The sequence below is a fragment of the Dermochelys coriacea genome, chromosome 2 (assembly GCF_009764565.3).
Source record: "Dermochelys coriacea isolate rDerCor1 chromosome 2, rDerCor1.pri.v4, whole genome shotgun sequence".
NCBI lineage: Eukaryota > Metazoa > Chordata > Testudines > Dermochelyidae > Dermochelys > Dermochelys coriacea.
In genome coordinates, this window is record NC_050069.1 from 95,818,132 (window position 1) to 95,825,981 (window position 7,850).

General features: G+C 38.1%; 1 long non-coding RNA gene across 1 annotated transcript in view; it reads left to right on the forward strand.

Moving 5' to 3' along the window:
- Positions 1 to 7,627, forward strand: part of LOC122458463 — a 28,186-nt gene extending 20,559 nt beyond the window's left edge. Inside the window, exon 3 of the long non-coding RNA XR_006278520.1 lies at positions 7,516 to 7,627. This is a non-coding gene — a long non-coding RNA (uncharacterized LOC122458463). The remainder of the gene's footprint in view (positions 1 to 7,515) is intronic.
- The last annotated feature ends 223 nt before the right edge of the window (positions 7,628 to 7,850 follow it).

Consider the following 7,850-nt stretch of genomic DNA (forward strand, 5'->3'; position numbering starts at 1 on the left):
CCATCAGTTCCCAGAGAGTCAGTCTGCTTTTCTGAAGTCCAGGGTCTGTATTCTGCTGTTTTTTCCTTTCTTCCTTGTGTACTGAACTCTACCTGAACTCAACCCTCTCATGGGCACTGCCTCCCAGGTTCCCATCCACTTTTGCTTCCCCTACTAATTCTTCCAGGTTAGTGAGCAGCAGGTCAAGAAGAGCTCTACCCCTAGTTGGTTCCTCCCAGCATTTGCACCAGGAAATTGTCCCCTACACTTTCCAAAAACTTTCTGGATTGTCTGTGCACTGCTGTATTTCTCTCCCAGCAGATATCAGATATTCCATTTATACAGTGCCTTTCATCCTGAAGACTTACACCAAGTGAGGATCTGGCTCATAGTACCTAAAGCTGACTCAGTTTTAAACAGCATAAATAAGAGAACAATAAAATTCCAAATTCCACCACGCTTTTAGTTTGATAAAACAAGGAATGGTTTGAGTGGGAGGATCAGTTAATCAGCTTCCAAAACTCTATTTTTAGGAAATAATGGTGAAAACAAGCTTTCAACTCTAATAATTCACATACATAATCACTTTCCATTGGTTTCCATTTTCAAGGCTATCTTTGTAAGGAAAAGAAGTAAACTCTTTTTAAAAAAGAAAAAGATGCTCCTTCACATTTCTTGGCCCACACATTAGGGTGAAGTTGACACAGTTGTAGGCTTTAGGGGACTACAAAGCCAGGCTTTATGTGTAGCAGACTAATTTTAAACCATCTTCTTTACAATATGTTGAGTTTTGAAAATTATTTCATTCAGATGAAGATATAAGGCCCCATTTCAGCAATGTACTTATTCATGTGCTTAAGTTTGAGAGCACAGGTATTAGGTTAGGCACATGTTTAAATTCCTTGTTTTGAGGCTATAACTAATTGGCCCAGTCCAGTTTTGATAGTTTCATTGACTTCCATGGGGCCAGGATTTCACCCTGTAAATATACATTGCATTTCCCAGATGCAATTGGACCTGCAACTTAAAGGATCATCCTGTGAGGTGCTGAGAATGCTCATCTCAGATTTCAGTGGAAGGAGCACAGGCTCTCACTTAAATTTTCAATGCTGTATTGTATAAACAACATTTTAAGTTGCATATGGTGAAGCAAATATTAAACTCCAACATTTTCTAATTTTATTAATTCTATTCCAGTAGTGTCTTGAGGCCCCAACTGAAATCAGGGGACCATAGTGCTAGGCATCTATAAACACAAGTGACAGTCCTAGACATGAATAACTTGCAATCTATATAGACAAGAGAAAAAAGGGAGACTTATTATTCCTATTTCACACATGGGGGGGGGGGGGAACTGAGGCAGAGAGTAGCTGATTCATCCAGTGTCACACAGGAAGTTTGTGTTGGAGCCAGGATCTGAACACAAGTCTTGTGGATCCCACTTCAGTGCCATGGTTGCAAGACCATCTTCCCTCCCTAGATATTCAAGGAAACATATTGAATGTTTTATATTATGAAGTATAATTTTGATTTACAGTAAGGAAGAGCATGCTGACATACTGTTGGGGGTGAGGTGCCCCTACTGCAAAAAATACTTAATAGTATTGCAATGCCTCTTTTGTGCACCAAGCATAAGATAGCTTTTATTTAATTCTAATGTTCAATGACCTCCATACAATCCCTACCAGATATTTTTTTAAATAAACACAAACTTAATCTAAAGCTAATTTATTTTGGAATTCTGCAAGCAGTTAGTCCTTTATACTCAATCCATTCAAACATAGATAGGAAAAAAAGAAGGAAATGAGGCTTGTCTTGTCAGTCTTCTAAAGTAATTCCACTTAGTGGAAAGTAGAGTTGCACATTTGTCAGTCACACAAACAACACTTTTTGAAAATCTACATAATTAAGCATCATTTAGTTATAAAATTGTGTCACTGCTTTGGCACTTTCCAATTGCTTCCTGCTGTTACACAGGCACCCTATTCAAATGGATAACCAAAGGCAACACTGAGGTCAAGGAAACAAATTTTACAAGTCTTCTCAAGGCCATTGACCTCCATACCCCAACTGATGTTTTCATCTATTTTTAATTCATTCTGCTTTACGAAAAAGAACAAAGTCACCAACCTGCAGAACCGAGTGTGTGTGTGTGTGTGTGTGTGTGTGTGTGTGTATATATATATATATATATATATATATATATATATATATATATACACACACACACAGAGTCCTTTAGGACTAAATTGGCTGAAATATATTTTTTCATTCCTACAATCACAAATCTCATCCCCAAAATATATTCATGTAGATTTGCTTAAAACAAATCTTTTTTTTTTTTTTTTAAACTAATACTGTTACTCCTTGGATTTGGGTCATATGAGCTAAATTAGTGAGGAACTATTTGGTCACTAGTGTGTGTTTTTTGTGTATGTGGTGTTGTTTTTAGTTCAGAAAAAATAAATTTAGCCTGTGACTTAGAATAGTCATAAAATAACAAACTGCAGCATCTCTGAGAAGGGGGAAACAAATATTTTGAAAAGGAATGAGGAAAACTCTGCATGCTAGACAGGGCTTTATAGAGCAAATTAATAATCCTAGTGTTGAAAATGGTGCCTTCTGTTGAGCAATATAACTTTCTGTCTCTCAACCTGTCATAAATATAAAGGGAAAGGTAACCACCTTTTTGTACATAGTGCTATAGAATCCCTCCTGGCCAGAGGCAAAGTCCTTTTATCTGTAAAGGGTTAAGAAGCTCAGGTAACCTGACTGGCACCTGACCCAAAATGACCAATGAGGGGACAAAATACTTTCAAATCTGGAGGGGAGGGAGAGGCTTTTGTCTGTATGATACCTTTGCTGGGAACAGATTAAGGATGCAACCCCTCCAACTCCTAAATTACTAACTTTACAGCTAAAAAATGCATTAGGTTTTCTTTGTTTTGGCTTGTGAAATTCACTGTGCTGGAGGAAATGTGTATTCCTGTTTTTTGTGGGTGTTTTTGTTTGTTTGTTTGTAACTTAAGGTTTTGCCTAGAGGGATTTTTTGTTTTGAATTTGACTGCCTGTGAGTATTTTTATTTTACAGAGTTTTCTTATCTTTTATTCTTCTAATAAAGTTCTATTTTTTAAAAAAAATCTGACTTTTTTTGGGGGGGGGTCTTAAAAATCCAAGGCTGGTCTGTGCTCACCTTGTTTATTCTTAAGCCTCCCCAGGAAAGGGGGTGTAAGGGCTTGGGGGGGGGGGTATTTTGGGGAAATAGGAACTCTATGTAGTCTTTTCCCTGACTTTGTGTGGTGTGTTTTTTTTTTTTTTTGTGTGTGTGTGGGTGGGGGGGTGGGGGGTGGTTTTTTTTAAATCACTCGGTGGTGACAGCATACTGTTCAAGGACAAAGTGGGATTTTTGCCTTGGGAAAGCTTTTAACTTAAGCTGGTAAAACAAGCTTAGGAGATCTCTCATGCAGGTCCCCACATCTGTACCCTAGAGTTCAGAGTGGTGAAGGAACCCTGACACAACCACATGCCAATAGTCTTCCAACCTGAAGCCTTAGCTTCAGTCAATATAGGCCAGATTGTTCTTGACCCTGGCATGAGTGCATGAAAGGTGACAGAGTACAGCACAAGAAGAAACCTTACATTTGACCTATATAAGCAAGAGCCAGGGACAGTCGGAAGAACTTGAAGAATACAAGGACTGCTCATTCCATGAACCCATGGGGGAGCAAATTGACCCCAAAATAATGGGTGGGAAAGTGCAACACAGCACTTCAGAGAAAGCAGGCACAATTTATCTATACCAGACCATAGGGAAAGGTTGCTACATGTCGCCCATTAGTCAGAGCTATGCCTTAGTGTCACAATCTTTCATAACACATCATTTTCAAGTACTATGTGAAGTATCAGATTATATGGTTTTATAATTAATTGACAGTGACACTACTGGTCAAATTCATACAATAAGTAGAGACAAATGTTTAAAAATATGCATAACTGAAATGATACATTTGTCCTTTTCTTCCCCCCCCTCCCTCCAAGAAGAAAATTATCAATTCTTCCCCTCTGGCTATCTTGGCCCTCTGTCTCTCTTTTAACAACTCTTGGACAAAATAATCCTTCTTTTAAGAAAGGAACCAATGACTTCTAAATACAGCATTTCTTTAGGCTTCCTGCTGTACCACTGCAAAAAGTTATAAATAAAAATACAAATACAATTGTACTTACTGTTTGTTGCACTTTCCATTAAATGATCTCATAGGATATACCAATCATTAATTAAACAAACTTCTCAAAGCTCCTATAGATATATATAACTTTATAAGTGTGTGTATGTAGTTTTTTTTTTAAACAGATTAAGTGACATAGCTAAAGGCACACACTTCCATTTTCTAAAACAGGTAGATTTTTTTTTCACTGCAAACTTTAAAAACACAAATTTCCCTTCCATGAAAATTGCAAAATCCAACCTTTTTTTGGTGTCCAGCAACCATAAATCAAAATCTTAAAAGACCAAAACCTGCTGAAAACTAAATTTCATTTTTCACCCAAATGTTTTTGTACTTCCAATGAAAATACAGATACTTCCTATGATAGTCTTCATTTAGAGTACATCAGCAAAGCTGCAGGGAGGTGTAATTCTTAGCATGGGTAGACATACATATGCTAATTCTGTGTTACTGTGAAAATAGCATGGCTGCAGTGACTGAGGATAACCATACAACTACAATTTTGCTGGATCCCCTGGGTATGAAATTATGACTAGCCTGAGTCACTGCCCAAGCCATCTGCTATTTTTGTCATTCCTTTCAACTACTGTGTAGAAATACCCTTAGCTGAAAACCCAATTTTTCCATTTTTAAAAAATTTCAACAAATTCTTCAACCAGTCCTAGTTCTTTTACATGGATAAGTACCAACTGCTTGGTGTTTACATGAAGTAACTCTCTTGGTTACTTCTTCAAACAGAGAAGTTTGAATATCATCATTCAAGAATGAGCTTGGCATGTGCCAGTGAAATTTCAATTAATGAACATTAAGTAGCTATGGAAAGTGTTTTCTAAGCCTTCATAGCTGTAGGTGAACTTCTATCTATTTTACAATTCTTTTTGGTCGTTGCTGCCTTTCACACAAATACTCCACTGACAGTCTTCAGGTTTTCGTAAATTATGTCACAGATAGTAAAGTAGTTCATCACAAAATTTTGCAGCCACAGAGTGGACCTCAGACTTTCAGTTATGGCATATCTCAAACTTGCCGATGGTCTCTAATGTAGTTGACACTGTCTGTTTAGCACTGCATCACAATAGCTGTTCTCTTGCCATTTAACTTATGCAACATTTTATGACTAGGAACATGGCTGGAATAAAAATAGATCAACATATCTGAAGACTGACAAAGGACATCAAAGCCTGAAATATGCATGTTGTTTTTTTTTCCCCCTATAATCTCTGCCCAATGGGTGAAACATTTGCACCTTAACCAGCGTGACGAGCAATTTCATTCCATGTAAACTGGTATTGGTAAAATAAGGAGCCTCACAGGATTTCCAACAGTTTGCAAGAACACTGAAGATACTTTTTCATAGGCTTGGGTAGTTCATGGAGGTGCATGTTTGTTTATAGTATTGCAGCTTCCAGATAAGAAATGGAGCAATTCTGGCTATAATTTGGTGCCACTCTTATAGTTTGGGGTTAGAGCCAGGACTGGCTCTAGGCACCAGCAAACCAAGCACATGCTTGGAGTGGCACAATTCCAGGGGCAGCATTCCGGGTGGCTTTTTGCTTCTGCAGTTGTACTCTCAGAGGGTTTTGTGATTTTTGTTTTTTCCCCGCTTAGGGCAGCAAAAAACCTAGAGCCGGCCCTGAGTAGAGCCTATCATTATGTGTTTTGTTGTATCCAGTTTGATATCCAGAATAGTGCATTGGATTCAATAGTTCCAGACAAAAGAACAAAATTCAGAAGAAAAACGGTGGTCAAAAGCAGCTAACCACAGTCTGTAGATCTAACCATAACCATAGAAGGGTGGTGATTTTGTGTGCCTAGTTCCTGTCTTTCCTAGGTGTTGACACAATTTGAGCATTGTTTCCAGATCAGTGACAAAGTACTCCAGGCACAGCCTGTGGGATTCCCAACTCAGAAGATCAAACTGTCAAATTCTTTGGCATGATATAAATTACAGCATCTATTGATTTTTCCTCAGTCTGCTTTGCTGGTCCAGGCTTGCAGGGATCTGGAGGTCAGAAGGTCAAGCTATCATATTGCTTTGGCAGGATACAATTTCCAGGAACTCCCCCCAACCCTTACTTTGAGTCTTCATAGACAAAAGTACTGTCAGATTCTGATGGTCATCATGAAAGAACTTAAGCCTTACAATATAGTCTAGAAAATTTGAAATCTTATCTCTTGTGTGTAGATGAACTTTTACATCAGTGCAACTACTAAGCCTTGTAAAATGCTTTCTTCAGTGTCTCCTCAAGGTATCAGTGTTCTCAAAAGAAAGATTGCTTTAAGATATGGTTAGGTTGGACTATTCTACATCATTGTTAAAGCCTTGTTGCGAGAATAATGAGGACAGAAGAAATCCAGAGTTTGAAAATTGGGAAAGGAAACTGGGAAACACATTTTAACCTTTAAGTTGCATGTAAAAGGTCACAGTCAATTGGTTTCATAATAGCTGTCAAACAGCTGAAGATAAATGTATGCCAAGTTTCTTAGATATAGTGTGCTTGATGTTCAAATCACTGTGTGGCCTGTTTTCAGATGCTGACCTTTATTAACAAGACAACATGTTGCAGTGATTCTGAGCTATAGCAAAGAATCAAAAGGAAAAGCTAAACAAACAAATGTATGGAGAGACTAAAAATATCCTAGGTGTGTGATATAGTAATTCTATTTGATTCTCATAGAATAGGAATATGATTTTTGGCATATGTCTACTTTCATATAAAGTTTATGGGTGGATGGGGAAAATGCATTTACCGTAAGGATCTCTAAATATGGTACATACTCTTTAAGCAAAAGGAAACATTTTGTTGTATATTTCTGCTATCTACTGAGTCTGGGGCTTTAAGTCCAAGCCTGCTCCTGAAAGTTATACTTGGGTTACTGACAATACACTGTAGGATTTAAACTGGCTTGGGTTCTTTACTGAAGTTTACTAAACCATTTTAGATTATCTGCATAAGAAATTTCACAGTACATTAGCATGGTGCCAACAATGCAAGTTCTTGCAGGAATGGCCATTGTTAGGGGGCTTATTCTTTCACCCACTTACTTCCCTGGTCCTTCTTGCATAAACAAGGAGCAACAATACCCAAAGTCCAAAGGTACAAAGAATATGATTGTTGGGGTGAGCTTCCAGTAAGCAATGATTCCAGTTTTCTTCCTTAGTGTCCTCCTTCCCAGCTCTGTCACCAGAGCCTTACCTGTGTCCCTGTTCCCACTTCCCCCACCCACTCACTTCCTGATTGACTGCAAACTACATAGTAAAACTTGAGTTCTGCTTAGTTATACCTTCACCAATCAATCCTAATATAGTGTAACATGATTATATAACCAATTATATTCCACCACCTTAATTAGTTTACACCCAGCAAAATTAATTACACAGCAGACAAACAATCACAGAACCAGACAGATTATATAGACAAACAATGGGGACTACAGTGATAGAACACAGAAGTGAGGATTTCACATCCCAGCTATTGATGTGAGTTCTTGCCAGACAGGATGCTAACAAACTAAGTTTCCTTTTACATTTTCTAGGCATTTCCCTTTCTCTGGAGGCGATGGGCATTATCAGGCCAGGACTGTATTCCTAACAGCCCAACAGCACCTTATTTCAATGTGACTAGTTTGGAATGTGAGGATGT